Here is a 25,396-nt window from a genome sequence, read left to right as displayed (position 1 = left end):
GAAGTTAACAGATTTGTATAAATGATGAAAGCTGGAAAAATTTGATTTGTTTTTCAAATTTGTTCTTCTAAAGTCATAGATTGAGCAGGCAGGGTACGTGGAGACCAGAGCAAACCATGCCTGGGTGAGAACACGCCTAGGCCCTGTGTCTTTCTACCAATTGCTTTCATTCTGTTTTGTACTTTTTTCTCAGAACTTCTTTGAGGATATTTTGAAATGTTTTCAGATAAACTATTTAGGACTTCAAACAAATTTTGTATTTTCTTTATAAGTTGTAATATTTAGAAAAAAAAAACCCTGAAGAACTGGTTTTTATGACTTGCTTAAATTTTTGTAGAGAGTTGGGAATGGAATCAAATTTAATTTTACTTCATTGTGAGAATTATCTTGGGTCGTATGTTAGAATAGATTCTAGTCTTCTGAGAGCAATCAACAATGAATTATAAGTAGGGTATGACCAACGGATTCATTTTTTATATGGCATGGGAGAAGTTCTGGTTCTGCCAAAGTTAAAAAAACTGCCAATGAGTTAACTTAAGAAACAACATGATTAAAAATGTTTGTAAACAGGGACACTACTTATTTTAAAATACTTGAGCAAGATTTTTCATAAAATTGGAAATTTCAGTTAATCATACTACTTATGTTAATTCCGTAGATGTTAAAAATTACACTTCATTGCTTGACAGACTTTTATGATTAAATACATGTTGGTTAATGTAAGGTTGCTGTAAATAATGATTTTTCCCCCCCCAAAGCATGCATTAAATTAATTACTTTAAAATGCATACATGAAGTGATTCATTCAAGGTCTTTGGGAAAACAGGAAATGTGGAGTACTGGTATGTTTTGTTAGGAATATTATCTTCTAGTTTGGTTCACTTATTTTCTGTGTAACAAAACTCTAAATTGTTAATTGAGGAAACACCTGTTTTACCTGATTTTCTTAAGTGCACTGGATGGATACTGAATGCCTTGAAGCAAAATTCTTATTAAACCAAGGATCCCATGATATGGGCTACAATGGATGGATTATTGCATCCAAGAGAATATTATACTAAAACTTCACTGCATCATGGTCCTTAGGGACTTTGCTATAGAATTACTTGTAAATGGAACCATTTTATAAAAACATCCTTCTGATGCTTCAGAATTTCACAGAATTGGATCAGAAGAGATACTTTGTTATAGATAAGAAATTGATTGGAAGAGAAAAGAAATATTAGAAACAAATGGCCATTTCTTGACGTGAAAAAAGAAAAGGAAATGACAGGCCACATAGAGCCCATTTTATTTAACCTCTCTATAAACTGCCTGGAGAAACTTAAATGATAGAAATGTCCAAACTGTGTGCTGTCATTTTCTTGGCCCAATCACCATGTTATACTCCTCTGGCATAGTCATAGGTGTGTGGGCAGCATGGGACCTGAGCTATCCCAATAAAAGGACTTTGAATACTGGACTAGAAACACTTTCTCTGAAAAAGTTTGAACTTCATTTATAGCTGAAGCCATCCGACTTCCCCCACGGGAAGCCAGCTTTAGAGTAGTCTATTGGACACTTTTAGGGTAATGTTACTGATAAAATTGCTGTGAGGATTTAATATGGAGATGCTACACTGTGAAATTTTCAAGCTTTATGAGGACTTGAAAATATGGGCTTTTGGTCAATAAAAAGTCAAGCTCATGAGAACAGGTTGAAGGAAGATTTTACAACCTAAGCAAATAGCTCTTATGAGCAACGACTCAATACATCTTTGTTTTCTTTCTCCATTGCTGATCAGTTTCCATTCTCTGATTTGTCTCCACCCTTTCAGTTTGATACATGGATTGGTTTCCTTCTAGGTTCCATGGCCCAGCGCTTGGGAATTCCCTATCTATCTACCAAGGGGCATGAGAAAACCCCATTATCAACCTTCACATGTTACTGTGGCTGATGAGTGAACAGTACCCGGCTATCTCATGTTATTAGAGCAGTTTTACCTAATCACAAAGTAGCTGGACATTCCAATCATTCCTTAGTTAAGTACAAATTTCCTTTGAGGAAAACCAGATTCAGGGGCACAAGCTGTGGGAGCTTGTATATTCCAAAAATGACCACAACAAGATTTTCCCTTCAGCATGTTTTCCAGAACTCTGCCTGTATTAGTTCGCTTTAACGCTGCTAATAAAGACATACCCGAGATTGGGAAATTTACGAAAGAAAGAGGTTTAATGAATTTACAGTTCCACATGACTGGGGAAGCCTCACAATTATGGCGAAAGGCAAGGAGCAGCAAGTCGCACCTTACGTGGATGGTGCAGGCAAAGACAGCCAGAGCTTGTGCAGGGGAACTCCTTTTTATAAAACCATCAGATCTTGTGAGACATATTCACTGTCACAAGAACAGCACGGGAAAGACTTGCCCCCATGGTTCAATTACCTCCCACTGGGTCCCTCCCACAACATGTGAAAATTCAAGATTACGTTTGGGTGGGGACACAGCCAAACCATGTCACTGTTACTCCCCCAGCAAAAGGCAGAATCTAGGTCTCTTCCCCTTGAAGCTGGATGGGCTTTTGTGACTGTTTCAAAAGGAATAGAGATGACAAAAATGATGCTATGTGATTTCCAAAGCTAAGTCAAAAGGAGGGGAGACAGCTTCTGCCGGACTTCCTCCCTGTGGATGCTCTCCATGAGAACCCAGCCAGTATGCCACAAGGAGGCCCAGGCTATGTGGGGAAGAACCTGGGCTTCCCCCAGCCAACAACTGGCACCAACTTCTTGCCCTGAGGGTGAGCTGTCTGTCTTGCATGTGGATCATCCTGCCCTCCATTGGGCTGCCCCTCCTAATGCTGTGTGGAGCAGAAATGAGCTTTCCCTGATGAGCCTGTCTAAATTGCAGATTTGAGAGCAAAAATAAATGAGTGTTATTGTTTAAATCATTGTTTTTCGTGGTTTGTTATGCAATTGATATTAATCCCCACCAGTGTATGAGGTCGTGCTGCCATCATGCCCACTTTCTAGAGAGGAAACAAAAGCATCTCAACAGGTGAGTAACTTGTCAAGGCCACCCCAGTGATACATGCTAGAGGCAGCTTCCAGAGCTGCCCCCACAGCGCAGCTTTTCACAGAGGGTAGAGCACTAGTGTATCAGTTATGACTCACAGTATGGTGGTAAATAGGGTGAACCACTGGAATTTGAGCATATAAATAGTGCAGAGCACTGCTCTTGATCCTGAGGGAATCAGTATGGAACAAAGCAAACAGAAGTCCCTGCCCACGTGGAGCTTCCTTTCCAGTGTTTTGGCGACAGTAATAAAGAGCCCTTAGCATATGCTATGGTTTGAATATTTGTCCTTTCCAAAACTCATGTTGAAATATAATTGGCATTGTAACAATATTAAGAGGTAGCACCCTTAAGAGATGATTAGGCCATGAGGACTTTACCCTCATAGATGGAATTAATGGCATTATAAAGGGCGAGTTTGGCCCCCGCTTGTTCCCTCCTTGTCCTTCCACCTTCTGTTATGTGATTATATGGTGAGAAGGGCCTTGCAAAATGTTGGTGCCCTGATCCTGGACTTCCAAGTCTCCAGAGCTGTGAGAAGTAAATCTCTGTTTTTTATAAATTACCAATCCCATGTAGTTGGTTATAGCAGCACAAAACGGACTAAGACAGCATGTAAGACATTTAGCACAGCGCCTGGCTCATAAATGAGACATGAAAATTGGTTGTTGGTATAATTGTTGAACATTAAGAGAGTGTGGTTATTATTTGTGATCCTCATGTTATGAACAGTGCCACTTGTCCATTTTAGCAGTCAAATAGCTTGGATGGGTAACAACATTTGATTTGTGTGAGCAGAACGTGAATTTGAAACTGACTGAGATCATTCTAGCAAGTCATATAGTACTGGTATTTAATATTCAAATGTTATATGATGGCCTCTAGGACCTTGTGGACCTATAAAAAGGGTATTATAAAAATAATTTTATAGATATTAAAAAAGAAACTTCAATAGAAAAATAAAGTAAAATCTAGACTATCTGTTGTGTAATGGCGGGCAGGGACTGTGTTGATGATTGAAGTTAACAGATAGTTCTCAGCTTCCCGGTCTGTCAAATCTTTTCCCAGAGCTGATAAGCAGCAAAATTGGCTGGTTTAAATTTCACTTCCTTTTATTGCTCCCTTGGAGATGCTAATGAATAATAGACAAGGAGAGGCAGAGAACTCAGGTAATTAGTCTGTTGTGGATGTTTAGACTTGGAAGAGACCTTTGCGACTCCTCTGATCTAGTTGCCTCATTGCAGAGTTTAGGAAACTGAGGCTTAGAAGGGCTAAGTATCCTCATGACACGTGACTGGTGAGTATCGGAGCGGAAACAAACTCTTGAGGCTTTGGCTTCTGGTCCTGCACTTTATAGCTTCTCCTGATATTCACTCAAGCTTCCCCTCTCTTCTCTTCTCCTCCCTCTCCTCTCCTCTCCTCTCCTCTCCTCTCCTCTCCTCTCCTCTCCTCTTCTCTTCTCTCCATGTTTTCAATTCTTAATCATCTGGGGCCTATGCACAAGTAACTAAGTGAAATTAAGATTTCTTTTTTAATATTGTGGTCAGTGAACAAAGGACCAGAAAGGAGCCAGGATTTTCCTTTAGCCAGAGACTAGGAAAACCAGCCTCTGTGCACGTGCTTAGGCAACTGACTCTCCCTGGAGTGCCCAGTGCCCACTTTATTCTCACCCACCTCCTTCCCCACATAAGGAAAGACTGTTCATTCTCATAGTCTGACTGTGATGCCATGAAGTCTTCTCTGACCACCTGGCTGAGCTATTGAGATGATTTCTTTCTCCTTCTATCTTGTATTACAGCCCCACATAGTTGCTTCTATTCTAAATTGTAAGCTCCTTTAGAGTAGACAGGCATTACAGCAGATGGGATAATGTAGTAGCAGCCATGACTACACCAATCTGTACGTGATATGATATGTATTGCATGTTCTTCCTAGTTTGGTAAGAAGTTTTCAACATGTCCCTCTCAGCACTTTGCAGTTAGCCAGCTGTATGGTATTGTCATATTTTCAGAGTGCTAGTAGCAAGAGTAATGAGGTAATGGGGGAAAGTACTTTTTTATCACACAATTACTAATATGCAGTTAGCATATTAAATGATTGAATTTATTCACTTTGTAAACACATATCACTTACTAAGTAAAAGAAAGCATGTTAGGCTCTGTTTTAAATAAAAAGTAGAATAAAATTACAGAGTCTTTTCTACTAGTGAATAATAATATGTTCAAACCTTATTTTCTATAATGCTTTTTCTATCCCTTCCAGGAAGGAGACGGAAGTTGAAATAGGAGTTGGAGAGGTAGGTTGTTGTAGTTTTATTTCCCTTTACAGCCGCTCATTGGAAACAAATGTAGAGAAGCAGCTGTGCTTATGCTTGTGTAACTTGTAACATATGCAGCCAGGATTAAGAGCTGAGCAGCCAATGCTTTAGGGTTATCCTTTCTTTTTCTTGCCATTTTAGGCATCAGAACCTTGATTTCCATCGTCATTTGTGTCCACCTAGCTCAAATATCTAACTGAAACAATATTTGAAAGGGCTATAAAATTATACAATTATAGAGTTAAAACCTTAATTGAATAAAATAGACCCTACACAAGAATGTGTGTGTGTGTGTGTGTGTGTGTGTGTGTGTGTGCATGTATTCTGAATATTTGAGATTAATTTAATTTTTCTCCACTAGGAACTAGTAAACTAGTAAAATGTAGTTTAGAGAATTTTTTTTTCTTTTCTTAGATGCTCTAAATTTATCTTGTTTTTTGCCCAGTTGTATTAATTAGGTTACTCCAAGAGTCAAATACACAATCATTTCAATAAAATGTGGTAACTTCTACAATTGAGATGTATATAAAGATCACAGGGAAGAAATCCTGAATTTGGCCTGTGGGAACCAGAGCAGTTTTTTCACAGAGTAAACTTTCAGTGGAGCGTTGAGAATGAGAAGGTGTTTTCTATATGTGCAAGTGAGAGTGGGGAATCTTAAATTGAATGAATGGCATTGATTCAATTACTTACCCACTGAACAGTCATTTATTGACCATCTTCTACATGCCAGAAACCTCTACATGTGGTGGATGCTGTGGATACAAAAACGAAGATATAGTCCCAGATATCAAGAACTTGCTTGGGGAGAAAGACACAAATAGATGATTATAAAATAAGATTGTGGGCCAGGTGCGGTGGCTCCCGCCTGTAATCCTAGCACTTTGGGAGGCCGAGGTGGGTGGATCACGAGGTCAGGAGTTCGAGACCAGCCTGACCAACATGGTGAAACCTTGTCTCTACTAAAAATACAAAAATTAGCCAAGTGTGGTGGCGCCTGCCTGTAATCCCAGCTACTCAGGAGGCTGAGGCAGGAGACTTGCTTGAACCCAGGAGGCGGAGCTTGCAGTGAGCCAAGATCATGCCACGGCACTCCAACCTGGCTGACAGAGTGAGATTTCATCTTAAAAAAAGAGTGTGCATGGATGCTGGGTCAGTGGCTCATGCCTGTATTTCCAAAGCTTTGGGAGGCTGAGAAAGGGAGATTGCTTGAGACCAGTGTTCAAGACCAGCTTAGGTGACATAATAAGATCCCATCTCTACGGAAAAAGTTAAAAATTAGCTGGGCATGGTGGCGTGTACCTGTAGTCCCAGATACTCAGGAGGCTGATTGCTTGAGCCCAGGAAGTCCAGTCTGCAGTGAGCTGTGATTGCACCATTACACTCCTGCCTTGGTGACAGAGCAAGACCTTGTCTCAAAACCAAAGCTCAAAAAACAAACAAACAAAAAATGTATGCTCAGAGAATCAGAGGTATAATGGAAAAATAAAAAATGGAGTGAAGGTAGGTGAAAGCCAGCTTGGTTTGGTATGAATATACCAATTTATGAGGAAATTTGAATGCACTTAAGAGATGGCGGATTCTATAGTGTCTTTGATGGGAAACTATTGAGAAATTTATGCAGTTAGATTTGCTCTCATTTAATATAACAGTATCACTTTCAACAGTGTGAAGGGGACAGACACAAGATATGAGACAACTGCAGTAATTCAGGCAAGAAGTAATGTACACCATGACTGGCAGAAGCAGTGAAGATGGAGAGAATAAATAAAATCTTTTATTCACTGATTTGATATAAGGTTAAAGGAGAAAAATACTTACAGAACTAATATAAATAAATGCCAGGGTTCAGGTTTTGCAATGAATGAGAGACAGAACATGTAGACCAAATACAGTCTTGAAAGGAAGATGATGTATCAATATCCTTTGGCATTTTCAAATGAATATAATCGGAGAAATTAGAGTTAAGAGTCTGAAGATCAGAATAGTGCTATGATTAATTTAGGTTGGGGAGGTAGAAGAGAGCTGGTGGTAGATGATAACACTGCTTGATAAGTGTATGTAGGATGAGAAGAAAAGAAAGACAAGGATAGAATTTGGAGAAGCTTCAGAACATAAAAGGAGGGTAGGAGATGATGAGCTTAAAAGGATGCTGGAGAGCAATAGCCATAGAGAGGAAGAGAAAAAAGAGAGTTTCATGTTAGAAACCGTGAGAGGACAGTGTTTGAGTGAAGGATTTAGCAATAATATTAGACTCCAGAGGGATCATGGAAGGTAAAAGCTAAAACTATTGGATATTCTTTTTTTTTTTTTTCTCCCCCCGCATCAGCAAGTGTTCAGGCTTTATTTACAATGCTAACACTGCAGGGAATGAACAGCCTCCATCTGGGCCTCTCTGGTCAAAACCACTTTTTTGAGTCAGAGGCCCAGGCCCAGGCCTCCCAGGTCATGGTACTCTGCCCTGAAGCCAGAGAAACTGATGGACTGGGGCGCCAGGCTGGGCAGGTTCATGAGGCAGGTGGTCTGCATGGCAGTTAAGTCAGGGACAGTCACCAACAACCAAAGCTGGGGGTGCTGCCACAAAAGTAGACATGTGGGCACGCTGGGAAGAAGAACGGGTCAGTTTTGCAGAAGGGGTAACAACCTAGGGTGTCAGGGGTTGTGGGCTGATGTGACGGACCCGCAGGGTCCACTCCAGGATCTCCAAGTGATCCTCCATGCTGCTGTATCTGAAAATGTCACACGTTCTGTCCCGATGTTCTGTCATTCCTGACACGTTCTGTCAGGAATCTGACTCCATCAATGGTGGCCTGGTAGAGTTTGATGACTAGCTGGAGCATGGAGTAGGCAGTGGCCAGCGGGAACATGCAGGGGTGGAGGGGCTGCTGGGGGAGTGTGTAGTTGGTGGGATCAAACTCGCCAGGCATCACGTCCACCGGCACTGAGGGGCTCAGCTGCAGGAGAATCTCATCCAGCATCTTCGTGACCTCCACGCTGGCTGCCTGGGTTTTCTTGGTGAGGTACTTGGCCTTGTTGATAGAATCTCTGCTCTAGGTGGTGTGGCCGAGGGGGTTGCCGGCAAGGATGACCCGGGAGACGTGGGCGGCGCTGTACTGCTCCCCTTCGTCCCCAAGCTGCCCCGTCACCACGTCCACCAACAACTGGGTGCCCAGCAACCTCTCGCCCCCACCTCCACCCAGGCCCAGGCCAGACACCAGCAGCAGGAACCTATCTGTGTCAAGCGGGGGTGCGGGCTTCTGGGGAGCGAGGTCAGCAAAGCAGTGGTCTTCCATCAGAAACTTCCCGTCGTCTCTCACGGAGCCAAACACGGCCAGGACTGGCCCTGTAACCAACTTTGACACGTCAATAGTGCCTTTTAGTTTGATACGCTGCAGTTCATCTTCCAAGACCAGCTGGTCATCTGGGTGGATGTATTTGCTGCGAGGAGGCTGGGGAGCAGGTTGTGCTCCTAGCTGATCTCCCGCAGGATGGAGGGCTACAGCTGCATGGACTTGAACAGAGTGCCCGCCAGACAGCACTTCTCCCGGGGCTGCAGCTCGCACAGCTTCTTCACTACCACTCCACTGCCCCAGTGCTGCTGGGCCCGGTTCTCCTGGTAGGGTCTCATATGGATGAGGCAGGTGGCATAAATATGGGAGTACTGCCTGCTAAAGCCGTGCTCTCCGCGGGACGCGCCCCATCCCCAACTATTGGATATTCTAAATGGATCATTGATGGATATGATATAAGTTCCTTTCCGTAGAATTCTGTGCACTTCTGTTTATTCCTTGACCCATTGTGACTTTCTGTGTGTTATAGTGGGTCAAGGAATAAACAGATGTGCAAAGTTGAGATTTTGAAAGTGAATTTCCTTTCAAGTTATAGAAACTTGTAGGCAAACAGAAGAGCATATTTAGGGTAGTGCCTATGGGGTGTTTGCATGATTAAAGAAGACTCTTAAAAGATACGATGATGATGTTCTTAGGTTTGTGTAGTGAGAGAGAAGGAACCATGGAGAACGGAGGCTGAAGGATGAATAAAGGAGTGGGGATAATTGAGTGAACAATAGCTCAGAGAGGCAGAGGGATAGATAATGAAGTTGCTGATTCGGTTTTCCTTGTCCCGCTTTTCTTGTCCCATAACACACTGAACTGGGCAGGACGCTTCTTTGTAAAACCTGAATATTAACTTGGTTTCTGTATTTATCTCCGCGGTGTTGAATTGAAAGAAACACAGTCTAGCCACCAAAAAAGTAAGGACATTTTTTTATTGGTGTCCCTCTAAAAATGCCCAGGGCAGGGATAGTACCGTCCTAGCTTTGAGCAAAACTTTAAAAATTTCTCTTTTGACATCTCTTTCCTTTGACAATTTTTTTTTTCACTTATTACAGCTGCATTTACTACAATTTTCCATAGTGTATTATTGGACAATGAAACAGACTACCCTTCCTTTTTCAACCTTTCTTTCTGTTCCCAAAGTCACACGCTTTTGAATCTGGCATAAAAATCTCTCCTACTCCCTCTCTACTTTCCAAAAGAAGTTCGCCCTATTGGCGTGAGGACTTGATGATGGATGGAAGAGAGCAGACAGGCATATGGAAATAAGAGGAATTAAAGCCAAATAACCGACCCACAAGTTGTCAATCTTGAACATTCATCAAAAACACCTGGACAGCTTGTTAAAGCCCCCGTTACTGAACTGTACCTCCAGAGTTTCTGATTCACTAGGGTCTGGGGCGGAGTCTAAGAATTTGCATTTCTTTAGGTTTCCATATGTTTCTGATGCTTTTGTGGGACACACTTTGAAAAACCACTCAACTAGCTCGCTTAATAGGCAGCAAATCAGAGCAGACTCGGGAGCAATGGAATAAGATTACTAACATGAAGTATGAGGCACAGTCTTTATTACAAACAAAAGGGCAAGTCTGCTTATTAGAAGGCCTGAAACAAGATCTGCTTGATGCTGAGCTCCTGACTGGCCCAGGGTCATTTACTCCTTGCAGGGCTTCACTGGGTCCACAGTTTGATAAAGAGGTACATATAGGAGTGGTAACTGGCTGAGCCAGGTGTTAGGACTGGAGGGATTAAAAGATGGACAAGGAGGCAGGCTTTTACAAATTAGTTTTACAAAGGACAAGCAACTGAGGCAAGTGAGGTAAAAATTAGTATTTCAATATTTTCCCCAGAGAGTCTCAAGAAGTTCTATGACTCATTCAAATGTAGTTTTGCAGCCAGACATAATTTTCTGACCCTTTAAATGAATGTTTTTTTCCACCTACAATGTATCTATTTACAAGCAATTACATAGCTTATGAGTCTAATGTCTATGATAGCTTTACCAATTTTGAGAAGTAATAAATTCCCAAATGCATGTCTTAATCTATGTAATTATGTATAACTTTAGTGAAATTGAAGCCATACATTTCTAGTTCAAGTTAAACAATCAAATTTCCATATTGTTGAATAGCTAAACAGATTTTATGCTTATGATATCCCTTAAGAACTTGTTAATGTACACTTTACAATGTTGTGTTCCACAGAAAACATTGACTTATGTCCAGGTAAACAGATGCCAGAGCAGGGAAGAATATTATGGGAATGAGTCTTTATTTTCATAAATTCTCATATAATTTTAACAGGTGAAAAAACATGTCTCATTTCCCTTAAGATTTACCTTTTCTAAGTAAGTAGTATTTAGAATTTCATGTTGCTGTATCTATTGCTATGCAGTTGAGCAAGTTAGACTGTAAGGAAATAACCATATTGGAGAGAAGAGAAAAACAACAGACACATAATCACCTAAACTTTGGACAAACCTCTGAAATGGAAGCCAATCTAGCAATGAAATCACAATGAAATTATAAATTTATGGAGGAAAAGCTGGGAGGTTAATTTTACCCTTTAGAACCTCAATGAAGCACAAAATTCAGGGGAAAAGCTAATAATTATGATGAAGAATTGTAAGATTTGGAACATCAACTCAGCAAATGAAGACATTACCACATGGCAGACATTAGCCAATAAAAGTCATCCAATCACTCTAAAATGAGCTCATAACACAAAATGTGAGCACTGTGGATTTCCAGAGAGATGGTGCATTTATTAAAAAAATCCATTTATTACTTTCTACAACTGAACTCATCCAATGCACATTTACTGAGCATAGACAATGCATGAAGAGCACAGACAATGGGCTTGCACTTTGTGTGAAGTGCTTAGGAGGATTAAAGAATAAGTTAGATACAGGTCCTGACCTTAAGGAGCTTACAGTTTTTTTTTTTTAAATGTGTGACTGAAGGGAAAAGAGATGAATAAATAACCATAAGATAAGGTGAGCCACCAAAGATAAAAAGCAACTCTTTTGACAAGGCAGAAAAAAATGAGTATGAGAAACTGGGGAGGAGGCGAAATTTAAGATGACCTTCAAGAAGGAGAAGCAACTGAACTGAGCTTTATGGCATGCATAATAGTCTTTGTTTTTTTTGTTTAAATTTTCTTAAAGTATATACTATATCATTACACTGAAAATGCCACAAAATACACCTACCAGTGGCAATTTAATGTAAAACCAACACACTTTAACATGTGAATCAAAGCATAGTACATAGGAGTATAAAAAGATTGGTGGATATGGGTGATATACCAGACAGAAAGTTAGTTTATGCACCAGCAACAAACCTCTCATGTATCTCAGTGGCTTAACATAACTACAGTTTATTTATTATTTACACAAAATTGGCTGCAAGTCTGCTCACTCTTTAGCAACTGTTTGCCATGCAGTGTCTCAGGGACCTTCTCTCTGGTATTATCACAGAGCCTCCTCTCTGATCGCTGTATCAGGAAAGAGAGTGCTAGTGGATTCATCTTGACAATTAAATACTCTGGCCTGAAAGTGATATATGGGGCAATGAGTCACAGACCATTGGCCAAAATTAGTCACATAGCCGTGAGTGCCTTCAAGTGTTCAGAAAAGTGTAGTTCTCTTGCATCTTCAGATGGGGTTGGATGTAGGTGGGATGTGGCAGAAGATGAGGTTGGAATGTTAGGGTTAAATCAGATTCTGAAAGACCTGATGTGGTTTGATAAGAAATTTCACCTTGGTTTTATATGTAGTGGAAAAACAAAGGTTTTGAATAGGGAAGATATAATAGGCACTGTGCAGAAAATGACTTTGGTAAAAGGCACAGAGGGTTGTTTGGAGGTAGGCAGAACCTTCAGAAGACTCATGGAGAAGCTGGAGCAAGTAATTGGGTTCCAACCAACGCAGTATTAAATAATAGCATGACTGGAAAGGATGAAATGGATTAAAGAAATTTTCACAGGTCGGTTTAATTGGAATTACTTGATATAATGACTGAAGGAGAAGGAAGAGTTAAATATAATTCACCTTTCTATCTTGGTTTACTGAGTGGGTGGTGATGCTGTTAACTGATGAGATAACCATTTACCCAGAAGCAGCAGCAGACTTGGGGTGAACTTGATTGTGATCCTTGCAAGAAAATCACTTGGAGATATTGACCAAGCAGTCACAAATACATTTTTGAATCAAAGAAGAGAGGCTAGAGCTAGACATGGAAATATGGAAGTACAGTAGCACCCCCTTATCCTTGGGGGATATGTTTCAAGACCTCTGGTGGATGCCTGAAACCAGAGACAGTAGTGAACTCTATACATACTATGTTTTCTTCCCTATACATACATGTCCGTGATAGAGTTTAATTTATAAATTGGGCACAATAAGAGATTAACAATAATAATGAATAATGAAATAGAACAATTATAACAGCATACTGTAATAAAAGTTATGTGAATGTTCGCTTTCTCTCTCTTTCTCAAAATATCTTAATATTTCCAGGCCATGGTTGGCCATGGGTAACTGAAACCCTAGAAAGCAAAACTGCATATAAGGAGGAGCTACTGCACTTGGCCTCAAGATGACAATGGAGGCTGTGGGGTTTCCCAGGGAGAAGAGGCTGAGGATGAAACTCTGGGAAACCTTCACTGTGTGAAAAGATGGATGCAAAGCCCAGGTCTGCTCATTTCTAGAACAGAAGCTTTGTATTAGCCTAGGGCTGCTGTAATGGAGTACCACAAATGAGGTGGCTTAAACTACAGACACTGTGTCACAGTTCTGGAGGATAGAAGCCTGAGATCAAGGTGTTAGCAGAGTTGGTTCCTCCTGAGGGCTGTGAGGGAGAATCTGTTCCATGTCTCTCTCCTGGCTTCTGGTGATTTGCTGGTGATCTTTGGTGTTCTTTGGCTTTAGCTAAGTCACTCTGATCTCCGACTTGATCTCCTTGTGGTGCCCTCCCGGGATGCACATCTGTGTCTGCGTTCACATTTCCCCTATTTATAAGGACACCAGTCAGATTGGATTAAGGCCCACTCTAATGACCTCAGTTATCCTGATCATCTGCAGACTCTATTATCAAATAAGGTCACATTCACAGGTACTGGGGTTAGGACTTCAACATATGAATTTTGGGGTAACCAATTCTATCCATAAAAGGCTTCTTCTACTCCTCCTTCTAGCATGATTTGGAGTAGGGAGAAAGAAGCCAGACTGCAATAGGCCGATAATTAATAAGAGATTTTTAAAAAGCCAAGGCTGGGAATGTAAACTATTTATTTGGAACTACATCCATTACAAGTCAAATGATGAGGGCAAGGGCTCCGTGGCTCATACAATTTCCAGAACAAACTACTTTACAGTTTGCCAAAGAATCATTCAAAGTCTATGGTATATTAAGAGTGCTTGCTTGCTGCAAGATTCTTTCTTCAAACTAAAACACATGGGCTTGCTTGTTTGGCAAAGAATGCATATATCCCTAGAAGATGAGCTAGTAATCATTTGCTTTGCATTTAGTGTAATGTGCTCTTTTCTGATGAAACTTGGAAGTTTGAGTTTGAAAAATGATGTGTCTAAGAGAGTATGGACTAAGCAATTTTAGATGTGGCAGAGCAATAAAAAACATTCTTGCCATAGATCCATTGGAGGTGCAAGGACACAGATTAACCTTGGGAGGTATATTATAGCATTTATTTTTTCAAAAGAAAGGAAAGACTTGGTATTTAAATTCTTGCTTTCATTTGAGGAAGGAAAAATATAAATCTTGGGATATCTGAAAAATATTAAAATGTTCACAGAATTAACCATCAGTGATAATATCAAATGTCATATTTCTACTCCATCTCATATTGGGAAAAACTGATGCAACCAAATGGTGGTATATCAGGCTTTTTCCCTAAGCATTATGGTGTGTTAATTTTCTACCAAAAATTTTGGGTATTAATATGGGTATTCAATTTTGTTTTGGGTCTTAGATGAGGTGGTTTTGTGATTTGCAGTTGGATTTAACATAAAAACAAAGGAATTGAAGTATTTTTGTAACAGAATTTTAATAGTATCTATCTTTCAATGACATTTCTTTATCCTCTTTTTTTGTTTTAAAAATGATACATGTTGAGAGAGAAGCTAATTGAATACATTTTTCCTAAACATTATACATTAAAATCAGTGATGCTTCTACAGCAATCATGTTCTGAAAGAGCACTTTCATATCTTGTGGGTTTTTGTTCTTTTACACAGTTCATATGAGTGGAATATACTGTTCTTGGGAAAAAATAATGATAATGTAGACAGATATTGAAGTTATCTCTACTCTGATGGAAGTTCAGTGTATGTTGCTGATTATGTATGATACATTTTCCATAAAGAGGCACAGAGTGACCCCAGTGGAAACTGAGCTTGCAGGGGAATTGTGCTCAGTATTGTTTCCCTATCATGCATGCTTATCATTGTATTCTCCAGTTGGTCTTGGAGACTTCACTGTTGCTTCTGAACCTGGTACTAGGAACCGAGCCCTTTCTTTATGGTTTGCCTTGTTTCGACAAGTGTAACAGCATCTCTCCTTATTTCACCCACATTTCTACATTATTCTGATGGCAAAGGATTAAAACTTCTTTTATGAGAAAACACTAAAAATGTTAACTCAGAAGAAGGTCTGTGAAAAGAACACTGAACTCGGGATCAGAAAACTTGAATCATTTAGGTGCTATTTAGCCTTGTTAGTCTACTTACGCGCTGCATTCTTGGACAAGATATTTGACTCCTTAGTAATTCATTATTTCAGTAAGCCATTAACTCATTCATCTATTCATCTACTCCTTTTCACCAAGCATTTATTGAATGTTCCCTGTGTTTTAAGCACTGTGTTAAACACAGGATGGTAAGATAAAAATCAGACATTCCTTTAAGGAAGGCATTCACAGATAAATTAGGAAGAGTTAAAAAATTATGATAGGAATGATATGTTACAGTAGAGATAATCATTAGTAGAATAATGTGATTTCTATTGCTCTTTTTACTTTTATAAGTTTACAGTTCTCATTCTATAAAAGTTCTAAAAGTTATTCACATACCTTTTGACTGTGGGAAAAAACAAACCTAGAGATACAAAGATAAAAAAGTAAACCTGTTCCTGTACTTAACGGGCCACTGGTTTAGAAGGAAAATGGATGGGTAACTGAATGCGTGTGTGTGTGCGTGCGTGTGTGTATACCTTATTTGTGTCTTTGGAGTCCTTGGCCTACAGCATTGCTCTATTACTGCAGGCATCCTAGCTTGCTGGGCAGTAATTCATTCAAAGTAAGGAATTTGAAGTGAGTGGCAGCATGAGTGGTGCTAGATGGAGTAAGGAAAGAGACACAAAACTTTGTAATTCTCATTTCCATATGTGGGTCAAAATGGCAAGGGAAGTCAGAGAGGCCAGAAAGCAATAAGACTCCAGAAAAGTACTTGGTATTCCTTCCTGAACCCAAAGAAAATTTATAAAGAGTGTAGGCAGTCCATGATTTACAGAAATATATGGCCAAAAATGAGTCATAATAATGAACGTTTCTTGTTTTCTAAATGGCTATAGATTCCATTTAGGCCCTACGAGAGTAATTGCCTTATAAGACTAAAAATTCTCTTTAGACAGTCTTGATGGTTAATACATACTACTCCAGAAGTCTACTTCGAATACTTTTCAACCACGGTTTTAACAAAAAGGAACTAATAATATTTCCACAGGTAGACTTTAAAAAAATGTAATAGAGATCATATGATTGACATACTTTCTCTGTTTAATCACACAAACATAATCCAACTCAGGAATTTCAGAGTTAATACAGTGAATTAGTTTCAAAGTATTAGAAGGGCTGGGGCACTGATTGAGTAATGTTACCTAGAAAGTAGTACCTATATTAAGCCACTACTACCCATAGGCCTAGAAATCCAAAGGAGAAAATAGTGTTACCTAGAGTCCATATGCAGGTGAGATTGCTGAAGTTGAAATTGGGTTACCTGAGTAGAACTTGGAGCCACATATACCTATCATTTTTATGGCTGCTGAAACTGCCTTTAGAAGCTGGGAAGAAAATGGCCTCCTTCTTTCTTCACTTTTCTTCCAGTGCCTGCCTTCCACTGGCAAAAATCTAACAGAAAGTCAAGGGAACTTGGGGAAAATAGCTTTGCTGGCTCCCTGTCCGTGAGGTACAAAAAAGGCAGAGAAGAACAGAGGAGGAGCCGGGAGACAACACCCCCTCCAGAACACATGTCATTGTCTCTTCTGTCTTTAATAATCTGTTAATTTTCCTGAAACTCCTTCATCACTATGATGCAGTGAAGGGAAGAGTGAGTTAAACTAAGGGAAGGAGGAAGATGTTACATAGCGACAGCTACTGAGAGAAGAGAAGGGAAATTAGGCAGAAAGGTCTGAGAAGAGGGAAAACAGAAAAGGCATATGAATGGCAAGGGGTCAGATAAGAGTTCTGTCAAATGTATGCTTAATTGGGCTCAAACCCTTTGGGTTGGAGTAAAGTGAAGGCTAACAGAAAAATCTAGTTAAAATTGTGGGGTTCATAGATAAGGGGAGGGGTTAAGTTAAGCTTGATAGTTGCTTCAGGTTCTATCCTGAGAACTTTTCAAATTCCTTGAAGAAATCCCATGTTTATCATGGTACAACACTAATATGGCAGCACACGATTGGTCAATTAGAAATGCTGAAGGAAGCATTAGACAAGTGCATTAAATAATGCCCCTGGTTGCCCATGGCCCATGAGATTATCTGGGGATTCCATAATTTCTAGAGTGTCCTGCTATTAAGAGAATCAGTGCAATGCAAGAAGCCTGGGGTTGGAACAACGATGCTGCAGAGTACAGGGACTGTGATATAGGAGGTTACAGCAGGATCTAAGGACTTTGGGAATAGTTACTACCGTGACCTCTCTGTCTCCTCTCCACACCCCCAAAGCACTGGGCAGTAAAAAGCACAAAATATTGCACACTAGAACAGGGTGTTCAATAACCTGATACAGAGGGGAACAGACCAGCAGAGGCCAGCAAAGACCCAGACGCTAGTATGTAAGTCACCATGAGAACATGGGATTATCCTTTTATACCCAGAGAGGACCTTGGGAAAAAGAGAAGGAGGTAAGATCATTTGAGAGGGAGAGAATCAGCTTTAGTACAGAGTTTTAAGCACAATTTTTTTTAAAAGCAATTTAAAGTTCAAACTGGAAGATTACAACGTGGATATACGCAAAGCAAGATAAGGTGAGTTACATGGCAGTGGGGGGAATTCACACTGTAGAAGCTTATTCTTTGTCATGTCATGCTTCTGATATTATGAAAGACGTACTACTTATAATTGGTTATAATGAAAGTCAACATTTTTCCAACTGAACCCCTTTTAGAATAGAAAGTTTAAGATTTCAGGCTGGGTGCAGCAGTGCCAGCCTGTAGTCCCAGCTACTCAGGAGGCTGAAGTGGGAGGATCATTTGAGGCCAGGAGTTCAAGGCTGTAGTCTGTGATGATTGTGCCTGTGAATAGCCACTGCACTCTAGCCTGGGCAACATAGCAAGACCCAGTCTTTAAAAATTAACAAATAAAAGATTTCAAATGGTCTGTGATATATCAAGTAGAATAGTTCCAGAAAATTAGTTACTTTCAAATTATTGATATTTATTATTTCCTGTGATATAACATAGTTAAAGCTAATTTTCAGGAGGAAAGTTTCATTTTGTAATTATTCATTATTTATACTCTGATGGGGATGGGATGTGGTATTTTTAAGACTCTACAGAAAACATGACCTTTTGTTCTGAGAAGCTCATAATTGAAAGTGATTCATTTATTTGCAAAGATAGGGTTATTGTAGGAACAAAAGGATAGTCTTTATTAAAGTTTATAAGCCAAAGGATATGAGATTATTTCCATTCGTCCCCATCTTTCCATAATGCTTTTGTAATGGGAACAAATATTAAAATGATCCATTCTTGTCTAAAAAGGTTATATTCAGATTTGGACAACTTAATAAATAATAGAGAACTCCTAGGTAACCCACCGACCATGGGATCTTGACCCCAAAGGTGTCAAACCACTTTGAAGTAATCCAAAAGCGCATCAATTGTATTTTTGTATATTTTATTTATGTTTGTGTGAACTACCATATTAAATTGCATTAAATAACTACTTAAATAAGTAAAACAATAATTTAGAAGTAAAACTATTTTATGTTTGGGCTTAGACTCCTCTAAGCAATCTATACAGACTAATTATTTGTGCCCGTACATGCATGGTGATCTCAAAATGAATTCATTTATCGTTTTATGCATTAACTTCTCAGGCTGCTTGGGTATCATTCTCTGCTGGCTATTATATTATCAGGTCACCATCATGCTAAACTGTAGGACATGTTAGCTGATAATTCCTGAAAAGTGCTTACTTTTGAAATAAAAAGCAAAGCAAAAAAAAAAAAAAAAAAAATCAAGCCACAATGCTGACTGAAAAAAATATTTATATTTATATTAAAGCCCTTAGCTAGATTCTCAGACACATCACTGCTTAAAATGCAGTCACCTGACAAAAACAGTTCTAATTATTACCCCCTTGGGCGAACATTTTTCAGAGTGACTGGCTAAAATGCACTCCAGCTCATAATTTCTGTCTCTGACAGTGGAAGACATAACCTAGTTTCCTCTAATGCAAAAGTCTCTAATCTAGAGGGCAAGACCCTGCTCAGTATAACACTGAAGGGAGAAAATGCAATTTGAGCACAAGGAAATTGCACACATAGTTGGATAGTTCTACCACTCTCGGTTTTTTTTTTTCCTCCTTGGGTTTAAATGTCTTGTTTTATTTTATACTAAATTATGACCTGGCTGAAATTGCTATGTTTTCTTTGTCATATTCTAGAAACCTCTTACTATAAAAGTGAAGGTTATGCGATAGTTCCATACTTTCATTTTTTAAGGGGGTGGGAGTGCTCACATTTTGACAGTTCAGCAGTGAAAATATTAAAAGTTACTGTGCTTGCTACAGCAATATTTTTTTCCTTTGAATAATAGCTCTTTTGTCTTGGCAAATGGGGCATATATACTGCATTAGGAAAAGGTAATTAAATCTTTTTGAAACGACAGAAGTGCAGATTTTTTGATTTGGACTAATCAGTAACAATTTCATTGTTGAATCTCTGAACGAACAAACTTTTATTATTGTTGGGAGAGGTGAATTAACCTCAAATTGTTCTGGTTCACTTCACAGGCGGTGGCTGAGTAATACATCACCCTGAAACAACTGATAAGCCAGAAGACGAAAGAAGTTTCAGGGAAGTCAGTCAGAAGTCTTGGAAGGAATGCAGCTATGGGAGGGCATTACTGGGAATTTGCATGAACAATTTTATTTCTGTGAATTGGAGAGTCATTGCCCCTTTCCCATCTCTTTCTGCTGACAGCTGCTGCTTACCTCCTTCCTTCCAGCTGGGAGGGCAGCCGCATGGCTGCGTATGCCGCTGACGCCAGGATGGCTCCTTAGCGAGCAACCAGGGCATCAGTTTCCTCCTGGAGACTGCACATGTCACCTTCACGTCTCATGCATCTTCCATCATTTATGTGAATATATCAAGAGGCTCTGGTAGAAGGCACTAGGCTATGAAAGTGCAGTCTAACCGATGACTGAGAACAAAAGCCGCCTTCAGCTAGGAATGATTCGCTACTGTGGTAAAAAATACTTTCTTTTTTCCTCCAAAATGACTTTGAATTCTAAAGATTTAATAAATAGCCTTCCTTATTTAGGAAATAAAAGTGAAAGGATAGCATAGAGAAAGGATTATTTAAAGAAACTGATTTTCATAAACATTTATAAAATAATGGCATACAAAGGCATGACAATATTATAGTATGAACTTGTAATTTCAGGAGGAAGATTTGTCTCCAACAATTCTCAAGCGTGCCATCATAACTTATTGCTCCTGAATTCCTCAGCTTCCATCAGACAATAACATGGTCTGATCAATCTTATCCCAAATGCTGGGTGCCAGTTTGAACAAAATTAGGGTGAATTATTTAAAAGGTGCTGTGACAATAATCTAACAGGTACTTTAAAATACCCTATGTGGCTCATTAACCTACTTATTCCAGTGAGTTAATAAAGAAATTTTATAGTGCATCTCTAGAAAACAGAAACATCTATCTTATTTTTTCAATTATTAAATTATAAATATCAAACTTTTTCTAAAAGATATTTGTTTTCCTAACACTCTATATTGTTTATGTCCTTGGGAAGCAAATAAGAATAAGAAATAGGATTGGGAAATAATTTGTGCTGAACTAACCCAGAAATGGTAGTGAAACATCCCCACCTCTCCCTTGCTCTGGCCTATCTAGGAAATTGGCCTGGTATCTACCAAGGTAGCACTGAAAATGTAGAGAAATAACCCAGAAGCCCAGAATGGTTATCATCGGTGCCAATTCACTGAAGCTCTGTTGGACAAAATGTTAAGGAAATTCCATTGTCAGACTATGGACACATTTAGCAGTTCCTTCTAGATACTCAGAGTATTCTATTTTAAGAATACTGTTAAAAAAGAATACCTAATATATTTAATACAGTATTTTAAAATTGTCACTAAAGAATACGTTCTTTGAATGCAAGAAAATAAATCACAGTGAAGAATAATTATATACTGAATACGATGCTCTGAAACCATTTGAATATTAAGATGATCATTATTAATATTGTTTAGAGCCCATAGGAATGTGTCGCAATCTATTCTTTGTTCTATTTTAACCTCACAATGTTTTCCCTAGAAGAATTTTAGAAATAGTATAGCAACAGGCTTGCTTTTAAGTGGTTTAGTCAGACTTGTCTTTCATAAACTTAATAGTTTCTAAATATTTCCAGGTTTGACTGTCTGATATTGTCAGCATAATTATGAATACTTTTAGAAGTACTGTGTCAACAAGGTCTTGGATATTTTTTAACATGACCCTATTAACTGCTTTAAAACACATACAATTCTAAAAAGAATTTTAAAATTAACTAAAATTAATGGCCAATCCTTCTAGTACTAGTTTTATACCTACCATTTATTGAGGGCTTACTATATGCCAGGCACTTTTTTCAGTGCTATACATGTATTATTTCATTTAATCTTCTACATAATCCAATGAGAAAGTTAACATTATTAATTCATTTCTCTAGATGAGGAAACAGAGCTGGAGACAGGATATGTAACTTGCGCAAAGGCATATAACTGGTAAGTAGAAATAAGTGTAAAAACCTAGGTAGCCTGGTGCTGTGTTCTTTGCACTTACATTTTGTTTACTTCTCCTTGTTAATATTGACTTAAAAGTATGTTAATATATGAGATTTTTTGAAAAAAATGTAGGAGTAAAACTCAGTGACAGGAAAAATAAAAATGGCTTTGTAATCCAGTGATCATGGTTTAAATTTGAAGCTTAAATTTGAAGCTTGGTAACAGTGTGGGAATATATTGCACCTTCTTAAACAGAATATGCCATTTTCATGTGGGAATGCTAAGTAAGAGACACAGAAGTAACTGACTCAACAATTCCATAGACAATGGGAATGTTATATTTTTCTCTTGCATATTAATGAGATTTCTATGTTAGAACAAAATAACATAATACATTTAATTAAAATCCTGACATACTGATACCAAAGCTAATGTTATACACTGAAATTAGTTTTTAAAATAGATTTCTTTTTGAGAAATGAAAACCGGCTTTTTTGGAAAAATACTTACTGGAGTTTCGCTTTTTGATTAAACTAATAAATAAATTCCATGATGAAAATTACTTTGGTAAAACTGACCTAAGATGTAATTTGAAGAATTAAAAACTGTATGAATTATGAGTTTTCCAATAAGAATTTTATTCTGACCTAAATGATATCCAATAGATCAAGTTAAACCTTGGTGCGTTTTTCAACAAAACAGAAGCACCTTGGCCTCTCAGCTGGTGTCAGACAAGAAATACTTTGTGCGGAGCCTTTATTTAACAGAGTTAGGCTACCGCAGTTGCCTGAGGTCTCCTTGGTCTACTCCTGATTCTCTATTACTGGCAAAGATAAAAGCACAAAAAGTGGAAGTTTCTTCTGAACAGACTATTTTCATTTGTAGACTTCATAAATGTCAGGAAGTAAGAGTAGAGGCAACTCATATCCCGGATTCGTTTTTAGTAATAACATGCAGCAACTAAAACGCTGCTAAAATTTTTGTCAAAAATGAGAAAACATGTATTGTTTCTCACATTTGTCCTCTGGGGAAAAACAATTGTTATTTTGTTATTAGAACCTGTAAAGTAAAATCTCAGTGAAGTCCATGTATACAAATCAGTGCAAAACAACAAAAATTTTACATAAATGTCCTATCAACGGGAACAAATTTCTCACAATTCCAGATTCAATTTCTTCAATGAATTTCCTATCAGATCTAAATGGTCATGCTTGGGAGAATTTACTTTACACATGTATGCACACATACATATAACAGAGAGCGGTTTGGGGTTTTAATTAATAAAATGACCAAGGCCAGCAATTACTATTTTATTTAGCATTTTACTTCAATCAAGCACTATTTGTGTTTTCTACTCACTTCTGTATAGACCACAGTAAACATGTGGAAGGCATTTTGCATGGCAAGTTTGTGTATTGCAATTTTTGAGCAATGCAAACATCCCCCTTAAATAAACGAAAACAGATCCCAGAAAGGGTATGCTTCCAACACATTCCCCAAAGATCTGAGTGCCGCTGTGCATTCTTGCTCAATTTAAACAAACTAAACTTCAGTTAGTCTCCCCTCCCCTAATGGGCACCCCCACTGGGAACATTGTTAGGTTACCACCATGGACAAGGCCTCAGTACAGCTGGATATGTAAACAAGACCATAATCCGCATGAAAGAACTCTCAGAGTTTTGGCAGCACTCACAGTGTTGTTAACATATTGTGCCAAAGCAATAACAAAGCCATCATTTTTAAGTTTGTTCACGGATTTGTATTAATCAAGAAATTTTCCAGAAATTACTTCTAAATGAGGAAACTTCCAGAAAGTTACCATTTGGCAAGAAGGCTTCCAGATGCCTTTTTTTGCTTATCTGCAACATATTTTCCCAAATAAATTACAAATTTGTGGACGTTCAGTTGAGACAGAAAACACATTGCTGCTGTGTTGGTGGAAGGAGGCTCCCTTCAGTTCATTCCCTGCTTCATCAAAGCCTGGCTAGTGCTTAGATCATTTTTGCTTGTTAAAGAGGAGGTGGCCAGACCATCTAACTTAGCATTCTGGTGATAAATATTAAGTATTGATATTTGAATCAGAAAAGCAATGATTAGGTTACAGTTAGAACGGCAAACTAAGCACTTAGGAAAAGACCAAGAGAAGGCTGCTGGACCTTTGTTAAAATTTAGTTGTTGGTTTTTATTCGCATATTAGGTGATTGATCTCTCAATGCCAATGTTTTTCAATGTAAACTCTTATTTTCAAAAATTGTGCAGAAGCCAGGCTTCTGTGAACTACTGTGACTGCTCTGTAGGAAAAAAGAGGCAGAGATAACAGTGCAATTAAAGATGACTAGTAGGACAAACCTAAAAGTTTTATTTTTCAACACTGGATCCTTCTTTAAATATTTACAGTAGTTTTTTAGTGTGATTTTAAAAATCCTGGGCAAAACAAACTTTTAAAGTGTGCTTAATATTTAAAATACATATGCCTTACAGAGGGCACGTGTGCGGCTCCAGTAATGGTTGCTGTATGTGGGCTCACAGACTTTGTGTTGAGATCTGAAGATTCATGAGCGGGTTTTTCACCAGTGGTCTTGGAAATTATGGGTCACTTCAGGAGATCCAGGTCAGTCCACCAAAAGCTAATCCAAGCTCGAATGGCCAAAGTGGCCCACGCAACTGGGCTAGCACGTCTGGCTTAACTTCAAGTCTGCCCAGGAGTCTTCGGGATGTAAGCCAAAAGAAGTCGCTTGCCTCAGGTTTTGATTGTATTTAATCATTTATTCATGCTTATGCTACCCTCTGGATGACACTTTTATTATAAGAAAAGAAACTCTTCAAAATAATAACTAATAGTAAATAAGCTCTTTCTCCAGCTGAAGACCACCCGTAACTCCCAAACTAATCTGAACTAAATACATCTTTGTTTCTTTTCATGGTGCATTGTTTTAAGCCCCAATATAATATGTTTATATTCTGCCTTGTTTTAAAGTTACTTGTTATCTCTTACCTTTCCTTTGACAAATGTACTGTTCCTGGCTGTCTCTCCAAGTATCAAATATGGGGCTTTGCACATAGTGGACTTTGCATGAATGCTTACTTAACTGGTTTGAGAGTATTTGTTGTTTCTAGAAACAAAAATCCTTCTCCAAACACATAGCACTTGGAAGATACTTCAACTCATTGAGACTACCCATGTTCTATTGGGTCAATTTCTGCTTCATTTGAGTTCATGATACCCCAGTACCCTCCTAGAAAACTATTTTACTTACTTATGGAGGGATCTTCTAGTATGTGATGAGTAATAGGAATTGCAAAGATATGAAACAATAACAGAATCATAGCTTCAATTTCAAAGTTTATAATTGTTATTGAAGAAACAAAAAGGCTAGGTTAAGTCTTCATGAGTTTTTTGATAATTAGCATTCTTTTCACAAAAGACATATACTTGACTTTTTCTGGGTA

General features: G+C 38.6%; 1 pseudogene; it reads right to left on the bottom strand.

The window, feature by feature from the left end:
• Window positions 1-7,784: 7,784 nt before the first annotated feature.
• On the bottom strand, window positions 7,785-20,186 carry LOC699429 (DNA polymerase delta subunit 2 pseudogene; annotated as a pseudogene).
• Window positions 20,187-25,396: the final 5,210 nt, after the last annotated feature.

The sequence above is a fragment of the Macaca mulatta genome, chromosome 6, assembly GCF_049350105.2.
Source record: "Macaca mulatta isolate MMU2019108-1 chromosome 6, T2T-MMU8v2.0, whole genome shotgun sequence".
In the NCBI taxonomy this organism is placed as follows: Eukaryota; Metazoa; Chordata; class Mammalia; order Primates; family Cercopithecidae; genus Macaca; species Macaca mulatta.
The sequence above is the reverse complement of the archived record's forward strand: the minus strand, read 5'-3'. Positions and strand labels throughout refer to the sequence as shown.